At 47.6% G+C, this 26,375-nt stretch overlaps 1 long non-coding RNA gene across 1 annotated transcript; it reads left to right on the top strand.

The window, feature by feature from the left end:
• The first annotated feature begins 2,674 nt into the window (after positions 1-2,674).
• LOC135920159 (uncharacterized) lies at positions 2,675-16,882 on the top strand. Its single transcript, XR_010570183.2, has 4 exons — positions 2,675-3,067; positions 4,033-4,137; positions 13,635-13,779; positions 16,578-16,882. It is a non-coding gene; the product is annotated as an uncharacterized lncRNA (long non-coding RNA).
• Positions 16,883-26,375: the final 9,493 nt, after the last annotated feature.

Below are 26,375 nucleotides of genomic sequence, written 5' to 3'. Positions count from 1 at the left end.
ACCATTCGCTTTGCTGGCTGGCGAATATCAAGGATCCATCCGGACGACTAGCAAGATGGAGCCTTAGGCTTCAAGAGTATGACATTACTGTCGTATACCGATCGGGGAGGAAACACAGCGATGCCGACTGCTCGTCACGCGCACCCGTTGAAACAACTGTGTCAGAAGAAGAGGATTTCCCGTTCCTTAGCATTGTTGACACTTCACAAATTGCTCGACAACAACGAGATGACCCGGAATTGCTTCCGCTTATACAGCGCCTGGAGGGACTGGACGTTCAACTGCCGCGTATTTTCTCTAGGGGGCTATCCTCGTTCTGTCTGCGAGGAAGTGTCCTCTACAAGAGAAACTTCGAGAACAGCGAGACAAAGTTTTTACTTGTCGTACCCACATCTATGCGAGAAGAAGTTTTGCATGCATGTCACGATGAGCCGACGTCTGGACACATGGGCGTGAGCCGTACAGTCGCCAGGATTCGTCTGAAATATTACTGGCCCAAGTTATTAGCATCAGTGCAGCACTACGTCAAGACTTGTCGCGAGTGTCAAAGGCGCAAGACTCCATCCGTAAAACCGGCCGGCCTCCTCCAGCCAATAGATCCACCAAACGCCCCATTCCAACAAGTCGGTATAGACCTCCTTGGACCCTTCCCAACATCATCTTTAGGCAAAAAGTGGATAGTTGTGGCCACGGACTATCTGACCCGTTACGCAGAAACTGATTCCCTGTACAATGCAACGGCTGTCGAAGTTGCAAAATTCTTTGTCCACAATATCGTGCTCAGGCATGGCGCTCCCACAGTTGTCATTACCGATCGTGGAACGGCCTTTACTGCGGACCTAATGAAGTGCTTGTTGCAAATGACACATACTGATCACAGGAAAACTACTGCGTACCACCCTCAGACAAACGGTTTAACTGAACGCCTTAACAGAACACTGACCGACATGCTTTCGATGTATGTCGACGTTGAACATAGGCTGTGGGACGAAATTTTGCCATACATCACCTTCGCATATCATACGGCCGTTCAGGAAACAACACGAGTCACCCCGTTTGAACTTGTATTCGGCCGAGCAGTAACCACAACTTTGGATGCTATGTTGCCGTTAGAGGCAGAAACCCATAACTCATCTGACCTAGATGATTTCTTGCAACGAGCCGAGGAGGCACGACAGATGGCAAGGTACCGAATACGCCGCCAACAACGCATCGACTCCAGCCGGTACAACCAGCGCCTTAGTGAAGCTCACTACCAGCCCGGTGACAAGGTGTGGGTATGGACCCCAGTGCGCCGCCGTGGACTGTCTGAAAAGCTTCTGTGCCGATACTTCGGCCCTTACGAAATACTTCGTCGCATAAGCGACATCACTTACGAAGTGAAATCCGCTGGACACGAGAGCCCAAGACGGCGCAACTCCACGGAAGTTGTGCATGTTGTCCGCATGAAACCCTACGAGGAGAGGTCATGAACAACAACAACAACAACAAAAGTGAGAGCCCACAGGAACCCCTACTTCGTCTCACGCATCGGGCCGATGCGGCAAGGAGGGGGATAATGCCACGACAAACTTGGTGACATTCAAGTTGTGCGCCCTTTGCATTGGGCACAGTGCGCGCCGTACAGTGATGATGATGTTAATCAACAACAGGCAGCGATCTTCGTGGCACGGGCAGCCAGTTGGACCCGGCTCGCATGCGCCACGCGCACGAGGTGTCACGCGAGAAGAGGAAGACGTTTTTCGAGCCCAGTTTGGGAACGCGACTGCCGCGGATTCCTGCCGGACCGCAGTGACTTTTACTTGTGGGCACAAGTTCGCCTTTAATAAATACCCTTGTTTTATTAACATCGTTACAATATGTTCATGCTGGTGTCCTTACATAGCTTATGGAAAACTAGAATGGCCGTGAGACATGCCGAAGTAAATGCCCGGCCTGTTAGAGAATACTTCATTGAAAGCATTTGTCATATTAAGGAAATGTATAATTTGCAAAAAGAAAAACCAACATGGCTCAGTGTGATGACTGAGCTAGCGAATTTTAAGCGATTTTAGCCCTGTGACTGCCAACCAATGGCAGAGATGTTGTCGTGACCGTTGTCTATTGTTAAAATCTCTTGTTTTGTAGCCTTGTTGCCATGTCGGTATTAAAGACAAAAAAAAAATACGGCGTGGTGCAGTGGTAAGATGCTCGTCTCGGGATCTTGAGGTCCGCTGTTCAAATCCTTCGCGAGAGCTTTTTTTTTTCCTACTTTCATTTTCTTTTGTAATAATCATTTTACTTATCCTTAAAGAGGTCTCTGTCAATTTTTAATCAAATATTGATCAGGAACTACAGAATTTTCGACTACAAGACGTCACACTACAGAGAACAGAACGCCAGTCACAACGTCCCAAAATACGACAGACTGAAAATTTCCTGTTTTGTTTTTCAAGTGGGTGAGACGTCTATAGGCGTATACGCACATTGCTGCCCTCGCTATTAAAAGCAATGTTGCTGAAACACGTCGTACAAGAGGCTGTATGACTCGCATAACATCGAAATACAACGCCGTCACCATCCATGAGATCACCGAAAGCACGGTCGCTTTCGGTGGCGGCCTACTGATGGCAGCACAGGTAGCGCCGGTAAAGTTACACGTGATATTATTTTGCCGTCTTCAGCCTTAGCTACATGTGAGTGCGCGCTGCATTGACGCCGTCCAATGCAGTTGTTTAATCGTGTGTACGCTGTGCCGAGAGAAATTGTGGTGCATTTTGTATGCATTGAGAATCACAAAACCCCTGGGACCGCGTAATGTAGCCCGCAGTATCCTTCGTGTGGTGCGCCGATGTCGAAGGTATGACCCTTCGCCACTTTCTTTGTTCCGGGCTCACGAAAAGGATCACCTCCTCTGGCCCTCTCGCGTCGTATCACACTGTACGGAAGAATTTGGTGAAAATTGTGCTCTTACGTCCTGTAGTTGATCCGCAATTCAACAGTGTGTGCGCCGGAAGGACCGTTGGTGCAGTCGATGCCGCGGCACCTGTGACGCTAAGAGGAGCGTTTTCCGAGTACGCCTAGAAAGGTAAGTCCGGCGCTTGCGCGCATTCTTCCTGTCTGTGGTTCGTGAAGTGTGCGTTGTTGTACATATCGCAAGATCCGTACAACAACAGAATCCGGATTAGTAAAGCAGCAAGAATTATAAATGTGCTTTTCAAATGGTTGTTCTTCATGTCGCAGTGCACATTTAGCAAAAAGTTCAATGGAAATTGCCCTAAAACGTATTCATGTTACCAACAGCTCTATCTGTGGTTTATTTACTTTCACCTATGATGCACGCAAGCGCGGGTGGTTCTTTGATCTAAATGGGCACAAAAATTCAAGCAAAGAAAGTTACTGTTCGTGTACGTAATTTTTCATTGAGAAATGGTATAGGCATTTCTAGAAGTAGTACGTCGATGTGTCGTCTTCACAGCTGTGTGATGTGTCGACGCATGGCCAGATTTTCAGCTTGTATGGAAATTCTTCTGTTTATAGAGTGTCGTCAGATGACGTGTATTAGTGTCCTGTGTGTTTTCGTGTACTTGTAAAGGGTTCCGATCTTGCAGAGAAGCCGAAATTACAAAAGCAATGTTTCTTTTTAATCGAAAAATCTTTCTCTTTTCTGTATTGTCTCTCCAGAAAAAGAGGTGGTCTGTTGTAATATTGAGCGCATCGTCCTTTGGGTTTTGGAACAAATTAGGTTTTGGAACGCTTTTCATGTCCTAAGGAATTTTTTGATAGTAAAATTCACATTTCACGTCATACAGCTGTACGTTTGTGTGAACCTTTTCATAGTAGATTCATGTTTGCTACAGTTCGATTTACGTGTTATTTAACCGCCTGTGATGTTACGATCAGAGATTTCAGAGATCAGAGATGCACAACCAGTTGCAGCTTCATGTAACTGGTTGTATGAGACTTTTTTCAAACTATGACTTGATCTTGTTATATCACAAGTTTGCAGTTTCAGCAGGGATTACAATAAATTAAGCATTTATTATTGTTTAGGGATGGCAAGATTTTGTGAACCAGAGGCACCTCCACATATGGACCTGCGGCACTTCTGCAGCCTCAACAGCACGGCAAAGTACCTGATGTGCATGCTGTGACAAGGTGTGTGCAAAGCAGTTGCTGCCACTTACACGAGCTGCAGATTTTGTTGGTATCATCCATGTTCGGAAACTCTCCTGAATTTTCCGTGGGTTTACAAATGTGGGCTCATTTTACAATTTTATGAATGTCACTTTAGAAAGACAATGAAGTTGTGTTGGTTAAGATGTTTTAAAGCTGTTGAGAGATTAAGGGCATGACATTGTTAAAATGCATGTAAGAAATTAATTGTAATGGTGCTTGTACTGGTTTATTACTAGCGATGCAATATCTCTAACGAGAACATCAGAGGGGTACTTGCTTTAGGGACGTTTGGTCAGATAAATTCATGAAGCAGCGTAAAGCGGCAGCAGCAAACACGCTGAAAAAGCTCTGTAATGTAAAAAAAAAAACAATCTTGTCGGTTACTGGTTTCAAGTTCGCTGCTGCTTTTGTGCTGCACGACAAGTGAAATAATGGTTGATAATGTGTGTGTGACGTAATAGTTCTGCGCAAACACACGAGGTGGAGAGAAGTAATCATTAAAGGGAAAAGTCAGACATCTGCCCGCTCGTAGCATTTGCTACAAAGGAAACCCGTATGTGTTCCTCAAAAGGAAAGCCGCACAGTTAAAGAAAAATTCGTCCTGGTCCGGGACACGAACCCGGGACTACCACCTTTCCGAGGCAGCCACTCTACCATCTGAGATAACCAGGTGGCTAGCACATGGCAGGGCGAAGTCGAATTAGTTGACAACACGAGGCAAAGGCAAGGGTTTGACGTAATATTTTTCCCCTTTAATAATTACCTCTCTGCACCTTGCGCGTTTCCACAGAAATATTACGTCAGACCCTTGCCTTTGCTTCATGTTGTCGACAAATTCGACTTCGCCCGGCCATGTGCTAGCCGCCTAGATATTGTCACGTGGTGGTGACGTTGAATAAGACAGTAGCAATACTGTGAACAAGAAAACTAACTTTTATTGGGCGAACCTGTGCCCACAAAACAGGCTACACTTATAGCGCAACGATAGCGGCGAACACGCTCGGCGATCGTCGAAAATCTGATCAGCGGGTCAAGCGCGTCGGCTTTTATAGATCAGTCATCGAATGTTCCAGATTAACTGATGGGACCCGCGTGTCTTCCACAAAGTTCTACACCATTCGTGTCACGCGATGAAATCTGATAACACAAGATTTGGCGACAACAGACACGCGGATAGAAGCATCGATAACTTTCCAGAAACTTCGGATACATGCAAGCGCGTCCCGCGCTCTGCGATTACAGTTGTTAAGCGGCGAAACGTGGTTGCCCGATAAAGATAAGTACACGTGTCATTACCCCCCTCTTAAAAAGCATCGACCCGATGCTGCAAACAAACGAAAGTAACAAAGAAAAGCACTCGTATCAAAGAAAACAACAAACTAAGGAAGTTCATCAGCGTCCGTAAAATGGTTTAAGGCGCACCACGTGGACCACTTCAGATCGTGCGCGGCGCCGCTGTGAGTGCGAAATGCCGTCTGGCACGACCTCATAGTCTAGTGCGCCAATACGTCGGATGACCTTGTAGGGTCCGAAATAGCGTCGCAGCAGCTTCTCACTGAGTCCTCGCCGGCGTATCGGGGTCCATACCCAAACACGGTCGCCGGGCTGGTACTCGACGAAGCGTCGTCGGAGGTTGTAGTGTCGGCTGTCGGTACGCTGCTGGGTCTTGATCCGTAGGCGGGCGAGCTGTCGGGCTTCTTCGGCGCGCTGGAGATAGCTAGCGACGTCAACATTCTCTTCGTCAGTTACATGCGGCAGCATGGCGTCAAGCGTCGTCGTCGGGTTCCTGCCGTAGACCAGCTTGAACGGTGTGATCTGTGTTGTTTCTTGTACCGCCGTGTTATAAGCGAATGTTACGTACGGCAGGACGGCATCCCAGGTCTTGTGTTCGACGTCGACGTACATCGCTAGCATGTCGGCGAGGGTCTTATTCAGCCGCTCCGTAAGATCATTCGTCTGCGGGTGGTAGGCCGTTGTCCTCCTGTGCCTTGTCTGACTGTATTTCAGAATGGCTTGGGTGAGCTCCGCTGTAAAGGCCGTGCCTCGGTCGGCGATGAGGACTTCTGGGGCGCCATGTCGCAGCAGGATGTTTTCGACAAAGAATTTCGCCACTTCGGCTGCGCTACCTTTCGGCAGTGCTTTTGTTTCAGCGAAGCGGGTGAGGTAGTCCGTCGCCACGACGATCCACTTATTTCCGGTTATTGACGTCGGAAAGGGTCCCAGCAAGTCCATCCCGATCAGCTGAAATGGTCGGCAAGGAGGCTCGATTGGCTGTAGTAATCCGGCTGGCCTTGTCGGCGGTGTCTTGCGTCGCTGACAGTCTCGGCATGTTCTGACATAACGGGCGACGTCGGCGGTCAGGCGCGGCCAATAATACTTTTCTTGTATCCTCGATAGTGTCCGGGAAAATCCGAGGTGTCCAGCGGTCGGATCGTCATGTAGGGCGTCCAATACTTCTGGACGAAGTCCTGACGGGACAACAAGAAGGTAATTGGCGCGGACTGGTGAGAAGTTCTTCTTCACGAGTAGACTGTCTTGAAGCGTGAAGGAAGATAATCCGCGCTTAAATGCCCTGGGGACAACGTCGGTGTGCCCTTCCAAATAATCGACGAGGCCTTTAAGCTCCGGGTCCGCTCGTTGTTGTTCGGCGAAGTCTTCCGCGCTCCGCTGTAAAGGCCGTGCCTCGGTCGGTGATGAGGACTTCTGGGGCGCCATGTCGCAGCAGGATGTTGATACATGCAAGCGCGTCCCGCGCTCTGCGATTACAGTTGTTAAGCGGCGAAACGTGGTTGCCCGATAAAGATAAGTACACGTGTCATTACCCCCCTCTTAAAAAGCATCGACCCGATGCTGCAAACAAACGAAAGTAACAAAGAAAAGCACTCGTATCAAAGAAAACAACAAACTAAGGAAGTTCATCAGCGTCCGTAAAATGGTTTAAGGCGCACCACGTGGACCACTTCAGATCGTGCGCGGCGCCGCTGTGAGTGCGAAATGCCGTCTGGCACGACCTCATAGTCTAGTGCGCCAATACGTCGGATGACCTTGTAGGGTCCGAAATAGCGTCGCAGCAGCTTCTCACTGAGTCCTCGCCGGCGTATCGGGGTCCATACCCAAACACGGTCGCCGGGCTGGTACTCAACAAAGCGTCGTCGGAGGTTGTAGTGTCGGCTGTCGGTACGCTGCTGGGTCTTGATCCGTAGGCGGGCGAGCTGTCGGGCTTCTTCGGCGCGCTGGAGATAGCTAGCGACGTCAACATTCTCTTCGTCAGTTACATGCGGCAGCATGGCGTCAAGCGTCGTCGTCGGGTTCCTGCCGTAGACCAGCTTGAACGGTGTGATCTGTGTTGTTTCTTGTACCGCCGTGTTATAAGCGAATGTTACGTACGGCAGGACGGCATCCCAGGTCTTGTGTTCGACGTCGACGTACATCGCTAGCATGTCGGCGAGGGTCTTATTCAGCCGCCGACATGCCTTCCAAGGAAGGCGTCGTCATCCTCGTCATCTTGCGGCGGCGGGTCAATGGGGGCACGTGATAGGCAATCGGCGTCTGAGTGTTTTCGTCCGGACTTGTATGTTACAGTGATGTCGTATTCTTGTAGTCTGAGGCTCCACCGTGCCAGCCGTCCAGTGGGATCCTTTAAATTCGCTAGCCAACACAAGGCGTGGTGATCGCTGACGACTTTGAATGGCCTGCCATATAGGTAAGGGCGGAATTTCGCTGTAGCCCAAACGATGGCGAGGCATTCCTTTTCGGTTGTAGAATAATTGCCTTCCGCTTTTGACAACGACCGGCTAGCGTAAGCTATCACGTGTTCATGTCCATCCTTTCTCTGGACTAGGACGGCACCGAGGCCTAGGCTACTGGCGTCAGTGTGGATTTCGGTATCGACATGCTCGTCGAAGTGCGCAAGTACGGGCGGCGACTGCATGTGTCGTTTGAGTTCTTGAAATGCGTCGGCCTGCGGCTTTTCCCACTTGAACCCGACGTCACATTTAGTTAGCTGCGTCAGCGGCTCAGCGATGCGCGAAAAGTTCTTGACAAATCGCCTGTAGTAGGCACACATGCCAAGAAATCTACGCACTGCCTTCTTGTCGATGGGCTGCGGGAACTTTGCTATGGCCGCTGTCTTCTGCGGGTCGGGGCGGACTCCAGATTTGCTGATGACGTGGCCTAAAAATAGAAGCTCCTCGTAAGCGAAGCGGCACTTTTCCGGCTTCAGAGTAAGTCCTGATGACCTGATGGCCTCTAGTACTGTTGCAAGCCGCCTAAGGTGAACGTCGAAATTTCCGGCGAAGACGACGACGTCATCCAAGTATACGAGACAGGTCTGCCACTTCAATCCTGCTAAAACCGTGTCCATGACGCGCTGGAACGTTGCAGGCGCCGAGCACAGTCCGAATGGCATAACCTTGAACTCGTAGAGGCCGTCTGGGGTGATGAAGGCGGTCTTTTCGCGATCTCTTTCGTCGACTTCTATTTGCCAATAGCCAGACTTGAGGTCCATGGACGAGAAGTATTTGGCGTTGCAGAGCCGATCCAATGCGTCGTCTATCCGTGGGAGGGGGTATACGTCCTTCTTTGTGATCTTGTTCAGACGACGATAATCGACGCAGAAACGGAGGGTTCCGTCCTTTTTCTTCACCAGGACAACAGGGGATGCCCACGGGCTTTTCGACGGCTGGATGATGTCGTCGCGCAGCATTTCGTCGACTTGTTCTCTTATAGCTTCGCGTTCTCGCGGCGAAACGCGGTAAGGGCTTTGACGGAGTGGTCGAGCGCATTCCTCGGTGATTATGCGATGCTTGGCGACTGGTGTTTGTCGAATCCTCGATGACGTCGAAAAGCAGCCTTTGTATCGTCGGAGCAGACTTCTGAGCTCCTGTTGCTTAATCATAGGGAGATTTGGATTAATGTCGTAGTCTGGTTCGGGAACCACAGTCGTCGGGGTAGATGCGGCGGAATCCGAGAGGACAAACGCATTACTTGTTTCCAGAATTTCCTCGATGTACGCGATCGTCATGCCCTTGTTGATGTGCTTGAACTCCTGGCTGAAGTTTGTCAGCAACACTTCAGTTTTTCCTTCATGCAGTCGAGCGATCCCTCTTGCGACGCAAATTTCACGGTCTAGCAGTAGACGTTGGTCGCCTTCGATGACGCCTTCTACGTCAGCGGGTGTTTTGGTGCTGACCGAAATAACAATGCTGCAGCGAGGCGGGATGCTCACTTGCTCTTCGAGCACACTCAAGGCGTGGTGACTACGAGGGCTCTCCGGCGGTATCGCATGATCTTCCGACAGTGTTATTGACTTCGACTTCAGGTCGATGACTGCGCCGTGTTGGTTGAGGAAGTCCATACCGAGAATGACGTCTCGTGAACACTGTTGGAGGATAACGAAGGTGGCAGGGTAAGTCCGGTCATGGATGGTTATTCTTGCCGTGCAGATCCCAGTCGGCGTGATGAGGTGTCCTCCAGCGGTTCGAATCTGAGGGCCTTCCCATGCGGTCTTAACTTTCTTCAACTGGGCGGCGATGTGTCCACTCATTACGGAGTAATCGGCCCCTGTGTCGACTAAGGCAGTGACTGCGTGGCCGTCGAGAAGCACGTCGAGGTCGGTTGTTCTTTGTCTGGCGTTGCAGTTGGGTCTTGGCGTCGGATCACGGCTGCGTCGTGTTGAACTGAAGCTGGAACGTTGCGTCGTCAAGTCGTCTTTCGTCGGTGTAGTCTTGGCTTCCCGACTTCTTCGGGACGGCGGCGTGTCGTCATTAGGTCGTCGGGATGGTCTCTTCGTCGTCTTCGTCGGCGGCGGAGGATCTTCGCCAGTTCGACGAACAGCAACCGCAACTCCATCGGTTGCTGCTTTTAGTTTTCCGGATATGGGCTCGCAGAGCGGCCCCGGGCTGGGCCGGTGTACGGTCGGCGCTGCGGCGACAGGTAGCGGCCTGGTGACGGCGAACGGGACGGTCGTCGAGGGCTCCACTGAGTGGCGGCGAGGTAGTCGGCGATGTCACGTGGGCGCTCTCCAAGCTGTGGACGCGGCGCGTTGACGGCGAAACCTCGCAGTCCCATCTCTCGGTATGGGCATCGTCGGTAGACGTGACCTGCTTCTCCGCAGTGGTAGCAGAGCGGGCGGTGGTCAGGAGCACGCCAAACGTCTGTCTTCCTCGGGTAGCTGCGCTGGGCGACGGGTGGGCGTGCTGGCGGCGGCGGTGGTGGTCGACGGAATTGCGGCGTTACGGGGCCCTGGCGCGGTCGTGGAAGGGGACCTTGACGGCGGGCGACGGCGGCGTAGCTCATCGATTGCGGCTGAGGCTGCGGCGGTTCTCGTTGCACTTGAGGAACTCCAAGCGATCGGTGCACCTCTTCGTTTACGATGTCGGCGATCGAGGCCACTTGAGGCTGCGACGAAGGCAAGACCCTCCGCAGTTCCTCGCGCACAATGGCCCTGATGGTCTCGCGCAGATCGTCCGTGGCCAGCGATTGAATTCCTGCGTAGTGGGTAGAGCCTGTACGGCGGTTGAATTGCCGGTTCCGCATTTCGAGTGTCTTCTCGATGTTCGTCGCCTCAGAAAGAAACTCTTCGACGGTCTTCGGTGGGCTTCTTACCATCCCGGCGAAAAGTTCCTCCTTTACCCCACGTATCAGTAGGCGGACTTTCTTCTCCTCGGCCATATCCGGGTCGGCGTGGCGGAACAAACGGCTCATTTCTTCCGTAAAAATGGCAACGTTCTCGTTTGGTAGCTGCACTCGGGCGTCCAGCATAGCTTCAGCCCTTTCCTTGCGCACGACGCTTGTAAAGGTGCGTAGGAAGCCGCTACGGAACAGGTCCCACGTTGTCAAGGTCGATTCCCTGTTCTCAAACCAAGTTCTGGCGGTGTCTTCTAAGGCGAAGTAGACATGCCGCAGCTTCTCGTCGGAGTCCCAGTTGTTGAATGTTGCGATTCGTTCGTAGGTCTCCAGCCATGATTCCGGGTCTTCAGTCGCTGCTCCATGGAAGGTTGGTGGGTCCCGAGGTTGTTGTAGGATAACAGGGGACGCCGGGGCAGCCATTGGCGTTGTCTTGACCACGATCTTCTTTGTCGTCTCAGGCAGAAGTCCGTGCTCTGGGGGCAGTCCTTGCAGTCTGCGGCTAGCACGCTGGTCTTCGGCGATGTTGGTTCTGTCCTCGGGCTTCGGGCTTGGGTCGCGACTTTGCGGGGGCGTTCGGTACATGAACGCACAAGCACCTCCACCAGATGTCACGTGGTGGTGACGTTGAATAAGACAGTAGCAATACTGTGAACAAGAAAACTAACTTTTATTGGGCGAACCTGTGCCCACAAAACAGGCTACACTTATAGCGCAACGATAGCGGCGAACACGCTCGGCGATCGTCGAAAATCTGATCAGCGGGTCAAGCGCGTCGGCTTTTATAGATCAGCCATCGAATGTTCCAGATTAACTGATGGGACCCGCGTGTCTTCCACAAAGTTCTACACCATTCGTGTCACGCGATGAAATCTGATAACACAAGGTTCGGCGACAACAGACACGCGGATAGAAGCATCGATAACTTTCCAGAAACTTCGGATACATGCAAGCGCGTCCCGCGCTCTGCGATTACAGTTGTTAAGCGGCGAAACGTGGTTGCCCGATAAAGATAAGTACACGTGTCAATATCTTAGATGGTAGAGCGGCTGTCCCGGAAAGACGGTGGTCCCGGGTTTGAGTCCCAGGCCTGGACGGTTTCTTTTTTTTCAACTGTGAGGCTTTCCTTTCGAGGAATCCGTACGGGTTTATTTTGTAGCAATTGCTACGAGCGGGTGGATGTGCGATTTTCCCTTTATTATTAATGTGTGTGCGTATGCAACAATGGGGGTGCTGAGAGCAAGCTTTAAAATAATGTGTGCTATGTCCCCAACAAAGAATTTAGTGTCTGCAGCATTTTTACAAATAATATGTTCACAGGTTGGCAGGTATGACATAATGTACAACAATAATGTACAACACTTTTGCTGTAGATGCCATATTCATAACGTCCATTTTCTGTCTACTTGAATCGTATATTTAAAATTTGGCCCACCTTCAGTTTGACCAAGTTACATAGGTAGCCCCCTCTGAGGTAAATATAAGTAGGGGCTATTGTAGATAAGCATGATATACCTACTCACTGTATTGTGACATATATTTTTAGGGACTGTGTTGTGAGGCATGCATATCCTTTTACCTGTGTGTCTTGCTGCAGGTTGCCCGACAAAAGCATAAGTGCTCTGCCCACCTTTATTATTATGCTTTCATGCAGACTTCTATCTGTGCCCACATAGACTCCATGTTCTTAATTACATTTTTCTAAGTATTCACTGTTGTGCATTACATTATTGTGTTACATTACTGTGCATTACATGTTTTATTTTGGAGGGGGGTATTCATTTCTATAATAGTACAGAGTATAGGACTTCAAAACAAAAAGCCACGAAAGGTGGCTTAAAAGTGTATGAAGCTTGTAATTATACATTCCATCCCCTAAAGCGCTGCCAGTAGTAAAACATTCATAATTCTCTTTTTTAAAGCTAGCTGCCAGATACATAGTCCCTTTATGAGAGTATGTTACTTTTTTTTATCTTTGGTCTGACTTGTTTTCTTGAATGTTCTCCTTGTTAGTTCAGAATTTGTTTTCTTGCCACCTCATGCAATACTCCAACTGGAGCCTATGAGCTATGTGTATAATAAATAAGTAAATTCCTAAAGCATGCAGCAAACCATGCAGCATAGCATTTAAATGTTGCCAGTTTATAATGCTTCTCGAGTGCAGCGCAGCATGGAGCTTGAGGCTGATCTCTTCAGATGTAAAACAAAAATTGCAGGTTATGAAAATGTGGTCGTACAAACTGCTGGTTACGCATGTCAGTCAGCCTGTTGCAGTGGTCACAAGTGAGAATGTAACCAAAAGCTGGGCGTGCTCGGCCATATTGCATATGGCACAGGATAAAGCCTCACCTCTTCTATTGCTTCTCTTATAATAATGGCCTCCGAGTATACATGCCGAGTTATGCTTCTGGGGACACTTATTAGTTAACCTTATCAGGTAATACCATTAGCCTTATGGGTGCTATAATCTTGAAGTGCCTGCAGGATGGCCAGCATTACAATACACATTAAAATTATTGTACAAGTCATGCAATGGTATCGGGATTGGCCCACCAAGTGACAACCTTTAATTACACTATACCTCGGATCAGCCCAGCTCACTCAGTCAGGGAGACATCCATGCATAAGGGGAGGGGTATAACAAATAGAGGGCGTTCGATTAATGTTTCTCACATAGATAGCTCATATATATAATCTTTCTTAAATTGGATGCTTTGTTGCTCAAAGTGAAATTACTTATGTGCATAATGTCAGCATTTCGATCCTATTTATGCTTAACGAAAGTTGCTTTGTTCAGTGTCACTTTTCATATTGTTTCGCGTGTGATTCTAAGCTCACTTGTTTTATAGCTGCTATAGGTATGGCTGGACCTGGAGAAGAAGTGTAAGCAGACCATGCTATGTTGCTGATCTGCGCTGATCTCCACATCCAAGTTGGTCCCACGACAGTTGGGCGCCATTGTGCCTTGATTCATTGACAAGGTGATATAATATGGTGAGTTTGTCCTTCAATATAGGTATTGAAAATTATGTTAAGGAAAAAAGACAAGGATTGGTCTTTATGATAGATACACTCATGTTCTTTCTTTAAGGTGTTCTTTTGACACTTCTGCATGGACATATTTTTAGAGAATTATAACAGTCCTTTATTGCAAAGTGCCATGTCGCTAGTTTATGCGTTAAACTAGCACTCTTTCACCAAAAAAAGCCTTAATTAGCACACAATTCACAAGGAAAGAAAGGAGGCAGCAGGACAGAGTGCTACTAACAGTTTAGTATTATAGCTCGCACAGTGATATTGTGCAAAAAGGTGAAAGGGGGAGAATAGATCTGAATATATGCTGTTTGCACAGAAACGAAAAGGACGCATCACATGGTGAGCGTTACACTTGTTTTACAATGATAAGAAGCAGTCTCACTGTCTAGTAATTCTCTGCATGGGGAGCTAGTGCTAGGTTCCTTGTCATACATATAAGAAAAGTCTCAGATATCTCTCCAGCGCTTTTGTCTTTATATTTTGTCACGATAAAGCAGCTTTCAAACATAGGTGCATGTGCACCGAGAGCAGTGCACTACCACTGCTAACTGACCCACGCATCAAGTTTGCTTGGTCACGCTGCCAGTCATTTATACATTGGCCGGTTTGTCCGATGTAACCTCTACTGCACGAAATGCTATGTGATAGACTCTGCACCAGTGTACTGTACGTGCTTTCTTACATGATTTATTTTCAGAGATAGTGATGCAGGCCTTTTCATTATTTACATGCCTACACAACAAACCAAGCATTATCTGTGCTTAGAAAGAATTGTAGGAAAATCCAGCATGAGGCAACTGTTCTTAGCACGAAACAAACTTGATTCGTTGGTTTTCGTTCATTATTGCGATCACACTAAGGCATACAAGCTTGTAGGCTGTGCTTCTGCAATTTGTACAGCACACTGACAGCACTGGTGTGGGCCTCATCTGTGGGCTGACTGATGGCACCTGCTACGGCGTAGACCACTTGTGTTGGGCGAGGCACCAATGTTGACGTTTGTTCCCTTGTGCAAAACAGCAGTCCTAGGTTTAGAGTAGTTGTAGGAAGACAAGGTAAATATAATTTCCATGGCTTGAGTGGGCTCATTTCTCTTGGGGCATCTAGCTTTTTTTCTTGCAACTGTGCAGAGGTGCATCCCTAGAGTCGGCGTGAAAATGGTATAGAGTTGTGCATTCGGGAACTCCTGAACAATGATCTGCTGTAGTTAGGGCTTTGCGAAAATGCACTATCTACCAATTGGTAGAAGGTGCATTATTCAGCCACTGATTTCCTGTTGGCATGATTGCACTCGTGCTGTGACTAATTTCTTGGCTTGCCGAATTATCTTGAGGCCCCGTGCTGATGATGCTACCGATGTCTTCATGTGCAGACTTTTCAGGATGAGGTTTTTTGCTTTGCAAATGTTGTTGAAAGGTAGGTGGTGCTTACAGGTAGCAATTCTAGATATTAGTGAAATGAATTGGCCCATCTTGCTTCTTCAAACATCGTCGCGCCGACATCAGTTGCAAAAACAAAAAACCTGGCCTACTCGCAGCGTCGTGCACGAAGAAACAAACAAATCAGCTGCTGGATTGTCTTGACATCGCATATTAAGCTGAGACCGGAACTGCTGTACCTACAAACCAGGCAGAAACGATGATGATGAGCAGGGATTTGCAGTAGCGCCACTTCGTGGGGCAGCAAGGAGGCTCCGTTCAAAACAAAAATGTTGTTCAGCAAGTAGAACCTTGCAACGGTCAGAGTCGGTGCATGGTGCTCTCTATCAAGTTGGCTCAAGGAGTGTCCGAAAAATCAGACGAGAGGATGCAAGGCATCCGAATTTTCAGAAGTTCTTATACATTATGGTCCATGGGGAGAATGGCGGTGCCGTGAAGCAGACCGAGTAATCATGTCCGAATTTTCGGAGTCCGGAAAATCAGTGTGTGACTGTACCTATACCTATGTGTCTATGTATACCTAGGTGCAACAGTGTTTGCTATGATCTGTGCAAGAATTGCTGTTGCCCGTAGATGCCCAACATGTCGAGTGTCAAATTGTAAAATACCTTGCAAAAGTGATCTACGGAAAAATACCGCTTCTGCTATATTTCGCTTTTGCAAGAAATTTAGCGGCTGCTGGCACCTACCTTAAAAGGCTTTACGTATATGGTCTTCGCATGGCCAGGGCCTTCTACTTTTGCGAGTTTGCTTATCTCGAAATTTACCCCGATTTTTATAACTTCAAGTTGGCGGGATCCCTAGTCTCCTTTAACGTGTACCCAATAGACCTTACGTAGGGGTTTTGGCATTTCCCTGCCATCTAAATGCAGCCATTGTGGCCGGGACTCAATCCTATGCCCTCTGCCTGAGCAGCGCAATGTCAAAGCCAGTACACTACGGAATTTTGCTGGCAGAAGGGTTCAGTTTCTGAATAATTTATTATCTGAACCTGTCGGTGTTGTTTTTATAAGTATTTCATGTTTGTATTCTGTTGCTTCAATACTAGTAATTATTGTTAATCAAACGATGTGTCCATCTTTTTTCTATAAGACTTGCTTCAATCGCCTGCTAATTATGACAGCTTATTCTCCCACAGTAATCCATGTTCCCTTGAAACATAGGCATTGCGTGCAACCACATATTTTTCAATGATTTATTCATTATCTTCTATGACCGGAATGATGAACCTTTCTTATCTGTGAGAACATAGGCAAATTTGCCTATGTGCTAACCTGTTGCATGAGTCAAGATAAATCATTGGCTTTACTTTTTCAGGTGCCCTGCTCGCTCTCACCCAAGCAACCCACTCCAGCGGTCTTCTCTCGGCAGACTGGATGCATCGAAATACCGTTAGAAGGTCCAATAAACAGTGCTTGGGACATTTATGACATGCTTTTATTTAAGCCGGAGGACTTCAGGCTTAATGAAAGCTCAAGTGGGTGTACAGAAATACCTACGTAAAGTATACTTGTCTTTTTCACTTACAAGTACATGCCAATACTTTGCCTGACATTTTTCACCCCAAAATTACGCTTTACTGTGTATTTGTGAACAAACCATTACAGCAAAAAGCACTGCATTAAGACGAGTACAAGTAATCGAACATATAAACTTGCAAGAATTACATTTGCATACTTGCAGTAAATATGAAAATGAGGTACAGTCTTCTTCAGGGTGCATTTTCTTGTTGGTCATACATAGAGAACGTACTCGTGGGTCATACAAAACTTGTTCATGATGTATCACATCAGTGTTGGTAGTGCTAATCAATTTATGCCGAAAATTGTGTTCGTCTTCGTATCAAGCAATGTACCAGGCAAACCTACATATGAAAGTGCCATTCTTGTTGCGAACCTAATGCAGATCTACTTCTCTTCAATGCTGATCGCAAATACAAAAGTGTACAAAATAGGTGTAAAGAGTAAATTATATTAAACAACATCAATCCACTCTGAAAGGACCTGGTATGAATGTAGCAAAAAAGAGGTCTGAACAGGGGCAAACAGGTCTGGCTTAGATAGGACAGGGGAGTAAACGGGTCAGGATTAAACAGGATTTAAACGGGTCAGGTTTAAACAGGATTTAAACGGGTCTGGTTTAAACAGGAATAAACGGGATTTAAACAGGTCAGGACTGAACAGGATCAAACGGGGTCCCGTTCCATAACCCTATTTGATGAAACCCGTTTGAAACCAAATAGGATTTTCTAGTAGGGAAGGCCACTGGTCCCGTGTCTTCAATGTGACTTCTAACCATGCGGAAAAGCTCAGGACGAGGGAATGAGTGAAGCAAGTCTTCTGCATCAATAGAAAAAGCGAACCTCGTTTAACAGCTCTTCGCATAAAGTAATAACCTTCTTCACCTTAACTAACGACACATCCACAGGGACAAAGTTTTTTGTGATGGCCTCATTTGCCTTCTGTAGAGAACAGAGCTTTTGGCATCACAACAAAGCCACCCTCTTTGTCCCCAACTAATAGGGCCTGATTCTTGTTCTTCAGGTAGTTAACAGTGCATTTGACACGTAATTTTGGAGCAAAAGGCGCACCTCTTATGTTCCGGCGACTCTACGCCTTCAGCTATATATCGCTCGCGCTCATCTGAACTGGCTCCCGCAGCCACATTTCTGGCTATAGACAGATTCGTGCCGCTTCTCCTTTAGGCTCGATACAAAACTTAGGATCACGGCTTAGCACTTCTACAACCTATTCCGGCAAGTCACACTCACCGATGCGGGTAAGTTGCTTTGGTGGAACTTGTTGTCGCACTTGCGCTTTCTTCAACGCACACAGATTTTTAAGACACATGATCTACAAAAATTTGGAAGTTCTTGTAGCCTCGAGGGTCAGCGTTCAGAAATGTAGGTCACCATTCCGATCAGACACCTGCAGGTAGTTCTGCAGGTGTCTGATCTGTCGCCACAGCTCGGAGTGCATAATTTTCATTATCCTTCTTGAACATCTGGCAGACGGGAAGCACGGCGCAAACAGGGCATGAACACCAGATATGTGACTTCAAGGAAGGCTGCAAACGGCGTTCGATTACAGCTTGACGTGGCAGAGAACGTGTTCGACTACTTTCGCCGCGCAGGCGACACAGTGATCTTTAGTACGGGGCACAAGTTCGCTCCACAATAAATCCTTAATTTTTATCAACCTGTAATGATTGACTGACAAGATAGTTGGTTCATTATCACACCTAGAGCAGCGCTTCAAGACGGGACACACAGGAGGAACCACGCACACATTGCGCTTACATGAAAAGAAGGCACACCTTGGTCAAAAAGAAAGAAGAAAAAAGCGTGAAGACCTCGCACCCAGCACATTGTTACAAGGCACTTTTCAAAAAATTGATTTCTTTCTCGTACACTTAAGAGACGGGAAGCTGACGCAATCAACATTTAAGCGCTTAATCTCAAAAGCCTCTAAGATTTTCCTGGTGTATCGAAGCATTGCATAAACAGCCTGATTAGTGCCCTTTCTTGAGCCTAATCCACTGTCCCTATTACGGTAGTGGGAGAACCCTTTAATATTCCTTTTGAACATGTTCCCGCACTTGCGTTTTCTGCTGGTCGCTGAAATCGGCAATCGCCTTCTCTGGAGTAGTTCTCCCGGTAATAGCCCATCTTCTAAGGGTGTTGACCTGTAGCTAAGTATCCCCAGCCGGAAATTATCTCTTGCTTATTTCTTTTTTTTTTCAAAGTTGTTTTAGCTAACGGCACGCCTTGCTTTGGTAGTCTATTGCACCTTGCGAACTTCTGCAGCTTGCTATGCAGCAGAAGTCTCGGGTTCTGAACTGGGGTCCATCGTACGTACAAACCTCATATGGAATACCATATCTCGCAAATATCGCTCCCAGCTTGTCGATGACGGTCATCGCTAATCTGTGATACAGCTCCTCCACTTCTAGAGACGTAAAAAGAGCGTCATACAGGGAAAGATACGACCTTCCTACGTATTCGAATAGCTCACCACCTATGCTATAACGTAACTTATGGGGTGCAGACCTAACGATGAGTGGTGCGCTGGGTTGATTATCTGCATAGAGTTTGCAGACAGCACACCTCTGGACCATTTCTGCGATATCTGCCTTAACTTTTGGTAAAAAATGAATCTTGTTGCGTTCGCTTTACATCTATTAAGGCCCATGTGGCTTTCATGGACTCATCCCATCATCTCGCCTCTCACTGACACAGACAAGATCACTTTGAACCTTTTAATACAATATATTTCACAGCTGACAGTTCGCCTGTGAAGTGTATAAGCAGTTTTTTATTACTTCATCTATGGTCTTGCAACCCGACCATCGGCTGTTCATAGCTATAGCTCAAAAAGCAATCGCTGATATGGCGCCTAGACTACAAAGGTTTTTCACGCGCCTGATCAAACATGACTATGTTCTTCGATACATTCCAAGAAAAGAACTTATCTTGGCGGACATACTCTCGTGAGCCATCACCGTGAGGCCAGATCAGGACGATACAGACGCTGATATCACGTTGAAGCGGCCGCACGGTGCAACCCCTTCCAGCGGGAGCAGGGCCTCGGGCGCACCCAGGAGCACACAGGGATGTGCTGAGGCCACTGGGACTACTACTCATGACAGGTCACATGGGCAAGAATTGGCAGCAATTTAAGCAAGCGCTGGAGCTCTATTTCACGGTAACAAAGCCGCATGACAAGTCCCCGAGCAAGGCAGCCAAGACAACAGTGCTATTGAGCTTATGAGGGGAGGGCGCATGGGAAGTCTTCAGCAACTTCTTCAGCAAAGGTTATAGCAAAGCGATCGCCGTTGTCCCTTTTGACGCGTACTTGGCTGCTGAAACAAATGAGGTCTACAAGCGATATCTGTTCCGGAAGCGGATGCAGACAGCGGGGAGAGTTTTGCACATTTCGAATGAGACGTTAGGATGCAACACCGATCGCGCAATTTCGGAGAGCTAAGAGACTGCATGATTCGCGACAAAATTGTTATCGGCAATGGCAACGACAGCCTGCGGGCCAAACTCTTGGAAGACAACGAGCTCACTCTGGCAAAAGCCGACAAAATATACAAAGCATCAGAGGCAGTTTTTGGCCCCAGTTTTACGCCCATCACCATGTCGACGTGGTCAACGCTTCGCATTGCAAAGCAGCTGCCTGTGATGCGTCGCAATGCGAAGCATTGACCACGTCGAGATTGTGAAGGGGTAAAAACTGCTTGCGTCCTTTATTGCCCTTGCTTATAAAGTCACGGCAATTTCGAAAAAGGAAAAGTAAAGGTAAAGGGCGCGGCTCGTGCGGAGTAGAAATTTTCGCGGGCCCTTCATACCATCCTGGACGCAAGTTCTTCAGCCGCTTACCGACCTGCTGCGTCGCGACTCCAAAAACACGCCACCTTCCACTGGTCCTTGGAGCACGAACAGTCATTCGAGCAGGCCAAAACGCGATTGGCAATTGCAGTGTTGCTGATTGAACCGTTCCCTGACGCGCCAACTCGCCTTATGGTAGACGCGTCGACCACCGCAGTGGGTGCAGTACTGCAGAAGCATGGTAGCACAGACTAGAGTAGGCTGGGCTTCTTTTGAAAGCGCCTCAAACGTACAGAAGCTCGCTCAGCACCTTCGGGATGGAGATTTTGCCTATGTATTGTGCTGTCATGCATTTCCTACTTTTTGTTTTTTTTTTAAGGCGGTAGCTTTTACATTCTGACTTACCACAAGCTGTTAACGCGTGCTTTCAACAACAGTTTTTCATACTCAGAACGTAAGCTTCGGCTACTTTCCTTTATCACCAAATTTTCAACGGACATCCGCCATTTTTCTAGGACCGAAAATCAGGCAGCTGGCGCACTGTCGCGCACGGGCGCTTTGCTTGATGACACTGTGGATTTCCATGTTGTAGCCTGAGCCCAGCAAAACGACCCTGAGCTACCCTAATTGCGAGAAAACGGCCCGTCATTCTAGGTAGCAGAGCTGCCGCTTCGCTACATAACAACGCCAGTGATGTGCGACACATCGCAAAGAGCTCCTCAACTGTTTGTGTCCCATCAGTTTCGGCGGCCAATATTCGGTTAACTGCAAGGGCTAAGCCATCCTAGCATAAGAGCGACACAGAGGCTTATGACAGACCACTCCGCCTAGCCAGGGATCAACAAAGATGTTCGAAGCTGCGCAAGAAGATACCAAGCCTGTCAAACCCTGAAAGTGACCTGGTACACGCGTTCAGAGGTGCAGCCGTTTCGACCACCACAGAACCCTTTCGATCACGTGCATTTGGACTTGGTGCGGCGTCTTCCGCCCTGCCAAGGTTTCAGTTATTTTTCAGGTGTGTCGATTGGTACTCAAGGTGGCCTGAGGCGACGCCTCTGCAAGACGTCATGGCCAAAACAGTGGGGGAAGCCTTTGTTGCGTCGTGCGGGTCGCGTTACGGTTGACCCTTTGCGCATAACTACTGACCGAGGCCGACAATTACAAAGCTCGCTTTTTTTCTGCCCTGGCGAGTCTGCTTGGTACGCGCCTTCATCACACGATGGCTCGCCGCCCACAGAGCAGCGGCATGCTCGAGCTTCTCCAGCGACAAATAATGGCGTCATTTACCGCCATGCTAGACAGACAGTACTTGGTGGAAACGATACGTTTTGCACTAGTGAAGCTGCGAACAACAATTAAGGATAACCTCGGAGTCAGCGCAGCCGAGATGCTCTAAGCAATTCGCGTTCCAGGCCACTATTCGGGCACCCAGCAAGGCATACCAACAATGGCCGAGGAGCACTTAGGCTACATTTCTGGTTCGACCAGCTTCGACCTACACCCCAACGTATCGCCCGTGCACAGCTTGTGTATAGTTTCCCCACAATGAACACAACCACACACCTCTTACTGCGGCGCGCCTCTATCAAGCCACCATTTACTGCTTCTTATAAAGGTCCTCTTCGTGTGGTTTCACGTTCAAAGAAATGCATCATGTAACCGCGCAAACAACAAGGGACAAAGAAGGAAACACACAAGACAGGCGCGGAGTGTGTTTTCTTCTTTGTCCCTTGTTTGCGCGGTTCCATGATGCATTCAATTATCGACCACCAACTAGCCCACCTATACCTGTTAAATACGTTCAAAGAAAGCCTTGAACATTGACACTCGCGGCAAAGAAGATACATTGTCGTGCGATCACGTGAAACCAGCCCGTCTTGAACATTGTTAACTCGTCACTCCTTCCGTCATTGACACCTAAGCCCCCAGCATTCTAGGGACAGAGCCCCTTGTGGCGACCGTTCGTCACTTCGTTGTCCCCACGGTGAGGATCATTGTCCCTTGCAGCGGAAACCCAGTTTGCCTCGGCATTGGTGCCCCCTACTCTATTTTGGAACCGAAGAGATCACCTGACTGGGGTGCCAACCCTGCCACTCGGCAAATCTGCTTTTACTTTGAATAAAGCAAGTCAACTCCGTACTCAACCTCTAAGAACGAGCTCGGTTTGGCCTCCGCCAAACCGAGCTCTCAACAGCAGATAGGGCAAGTATAATAAAGATTAATTACGATGACATAACTGATCCCTAATGAATGAGTCATAGTATTTAAGGGCAGTGACAAAGATTAAATTTAAGCTAGACTGACATTATGGGTCTTATAAGGAGCAATTAGAGTGCGCTGCACGTGGTCTCTGTTTCCTGTCGTTTCACTACTTTTCTTCCACCAAGCTTCCAAACGCCTCCTACTAATTTCTAGAGCGGATATTTTTACTTTTCGCCTGCTCTTGCTGAACCCTAAGGCTTCAAGGATGCAAAGGCTTCAAGGTGCATTAGTAGCACAATAAAGAAACCCAGGCAGTCAGAATTATTCTGGAGTCCCTCACTGCAGCGTGCCTCTAAATGAAATCATGGTTTTGGCACCCAAAACTCCAAATTTAATAAACATTAATAAAAATTTATCCAGTGAAGGTTTACAAACGATGCACTCACATGCCACGAGAATGGCCTGAGGACGACGGCAGCACGTCCAACTTTCCTGGGTGCACGAACAACGAAAGTGGTGCGGTCCAGCAGGTATGGGCTCGAAAAAAGAACCCAGGCATGCCTATCAGCCAGTACACTCATTCCACCTGCTGCAATGTCGGCCTCCTGCACATCAACGTTTGTAAACGTCAATATTGTAACTGACGAAGAAATTTTCCATTTTTGCTAGTTCCTTATACATAACAACACATGCATTCCTGAAACGCAAACTGGCGGCACCAAAGATTATTTCTGAGACTAATTTATTACTCCCAGACTTCTAGCGAGATTTCTATTAGGATTGTCCTACGGCGACAACAAAAAAAGCGTCAAAGATAGCAGACATGTTCATCATCATCATCATCATAAGCCTGGTTACGCCCACTGTAGGGCAAAGGCCTCTTCCATACTTCTCCAACTACCCCGGTCATGTACTAATTGTGGCCACGTTCTCCCTGCAAACTTCTTAATCTCATCCGCCCACATCACTTTCTGCCACCCTCCGCTACGCTTCCCTTCCCTTGGAATCGAGTCCGTAACCTTTAATGACCATCGCTTGTCTTCCCTCCTCATTACATGTCCTGCCCATGCCCATTTCTTTTTCTCGATTTCAGCAAAGATATCAATACCTCGCGTTTGTTCGCTCACCCAATCTACCCTTTTCTTATCCCTTAACGTTACACCTATCATTCTTCTCTCCATAGCTCCTTGCGTCGTCCTCAATTTAAGTAGAACCCTTTTCGTAAGCCTCCAGGTTTCTGCCCCGTACGTCAATACTGGTAAGACACAGCTGTTATATACTTTTCCCTTGAGGGATAATGGCAACCTACTGTTCATGATCTGAGATTGCCTGCCAAACGCACCCCAGCCCATTCTTATTCTTCTGATTATTTCAGTCTCATGATCCGGATACGCAGTCACTACCTGCCCTCAGTAGAGGTATTCCCTTACCACTTTCAGTGCCTCGCTACCTATCGTAAACTGCTGTTCTCTTCCGAGACTGGTAAACATTATTTTAGTTTTCTGCAGATTAATTTTTAGATCCACCCATCGGCTTTGCCTCTCCAGGTCAGTGAGCATCCATTGCAGTTGGTCCCCTGAGGTACTAAGCAAGGCAATATCATCAGCGAATCGCAAGTTACTAAGGTATTCTCCATTAACTCTTATCCCCAATTCTTCCCAATCCAGGTCTTTGAATACCTGCTGTAAACACGCTGTGAATAACATTGGAGAGATCGTATCTCTCTGCCTGACGCCTTCCTTTACTGGGATTTTGTTGCTTTCTTAATGGAGGACTACGGTGGCTGTGGAGCCGCTATAGATATCTTTCAGTATTTTTACATACGGCTCGTCTACACCCTGATTCCGCAATGCCTCCATGACTGCTGAGGTTTCGACTGAATCAAACGCTTTCTCGTAATCAATGAAAGCTATATATAAGGGTTGGTTATATTCCGCACATTTCTCTATCACCTGATTCGTTGTTCAGTAGCCTTTCCGGAATCCTGCCTGGTCCTTTGGTTGACGGAAGTCTAAGGTGTTCCGGATTCTATTTGCAATTACCTTAGTAAATAGTATGTAGGCAACGGACAGTAAGCTGACCGGTCTATAATTTTTCAAGTCTTTGGCGTGAACTGACATCATTTTATCGCGTCAATCCTAAAGTAGTGATGGAATAAAATGATGTCAGTTCAAAGTAGAGCCTTGTCTTATCGTCTTTCTTGTGTCCGTTGTTTTGATCTAAACAAAGAAATTATGGATTCGCACCAACTAACCCGCCAAAGCATTGTGCTTATGTTGCTCTGCGACCGTTCTTTTGCGCCAAGACGGGCAAAGAACAGTATTCGTTATTGTCATAGTCATAGGCAAGGAAACATGGCAAAAACCAAATGTAGCCGCGTTTTAAAAAGATATTTTTTGGTGCTTCCGTTTGACATGGTGTAAACGGCGCAAAATGTAGACGGGACACGAGACGAGTGGACAACACCACGAGCCACGTGTCCTGTCTACGTTTTGTGCTGTTGACACGAGGATGGGAAACCATCAAGCCGAAGCTGCTATTCCGTTTGACAATCCACTCTTACTGATAGCTCCAGTGTCCAAGTAACATTCACTGGTGCAGTTATATGAGATCACGTCAAATACATGTTTCTTATTCCGCAATCTGCAGTTGCTACCAACCCACCTGTGATTGTCGTAGGTGAAATACGCAGGAACTGTTAATGTTGCAACGAGATGGAATTGGGGCTTGTATCAGTCCCGTGCTTTGCAGCGTGCTCATGGCGAAAAGTCACCATGCACTGATACGGCGTAATAGAAGAGAAGGGTGCTGTAGCATATTTTGGGTATATGGTTCTATTTTCCATTTGCGAACAACTTACAAGCTATTTCTGAAGATGTTTTGGCAGATTCCGTAAAGAATATGAAAGACTGGAATTGGTGCTTGAGTTAGTTATTTCGTTTTTCTTTTTCTTTCGCATAATCAACTAAGGTCAGGAAGCGCCATACACAACGTAAAAATCATGTAATGCAAGGAGAAAAAAATGCGCCCACTTGTGCTTAAGTTTCTGTAGGTAGCCAGTTCGTTCTAAAACCAGAAATATTTCGTTCTGGAAAGCCATTGCGTTGTCTCCAAGGGGTAAGCATGGGCGCAAAATGATTAGTTGGTTTTGTAAAAAAATCGGAAAATATTTTGCCTTTTGGTTTTTGTAACGGGACATATAAATAAAATGCAATTTACGGTGATTTGCAAAGAAGGAAAAGAAAGGGGGTTAACCGAGGGGCCCGATGTCATTAGAAGCCAACTAACCAAAACAATAAGGACAACATTGGAGAAATTGCTTCTACTTACCAAGTGAATGAAAGAAATGGTAAATAAATAGAAATAAACGTAGGTCAGCTGCGATACTCTGTGCGCATGCATGGCTGCGCAGAGGCTGACATTTGTTTTGTTCCTATTTTCTCGACTCAGAAACTGGGTGTGTGATAAGATACCTCGCCAGCTCGGGCAGCGTCAGCAGTTACAGCCCCGCTGGGGCACTCGTGATGCGGTCTATAAAAGCCGCTGCTTTCTGATAATAAAGGTTCTTTGGTTGTTGCTTG

Source organism: Dermacentor albipictus, chromosome 6, assembly GCF_038994185.2.
Source record: "Dermacentor albipictus isolate Rhodes 1998 colony chromosome 6, USDA_Dalb.pri_finalv2, whole genome shotgun sequence".
NCBI lineage: Eukaryota > Metazoa > Arthropoda > Arachnida > Ixodida > Ixodidae > Dermacentor > Dermacentor albipictus.
The sequence above is the reverse complement of the archived record's forward strand: the minus strand, read 5'-3'. Positions and strand labels throughout refer to the sequence as shown.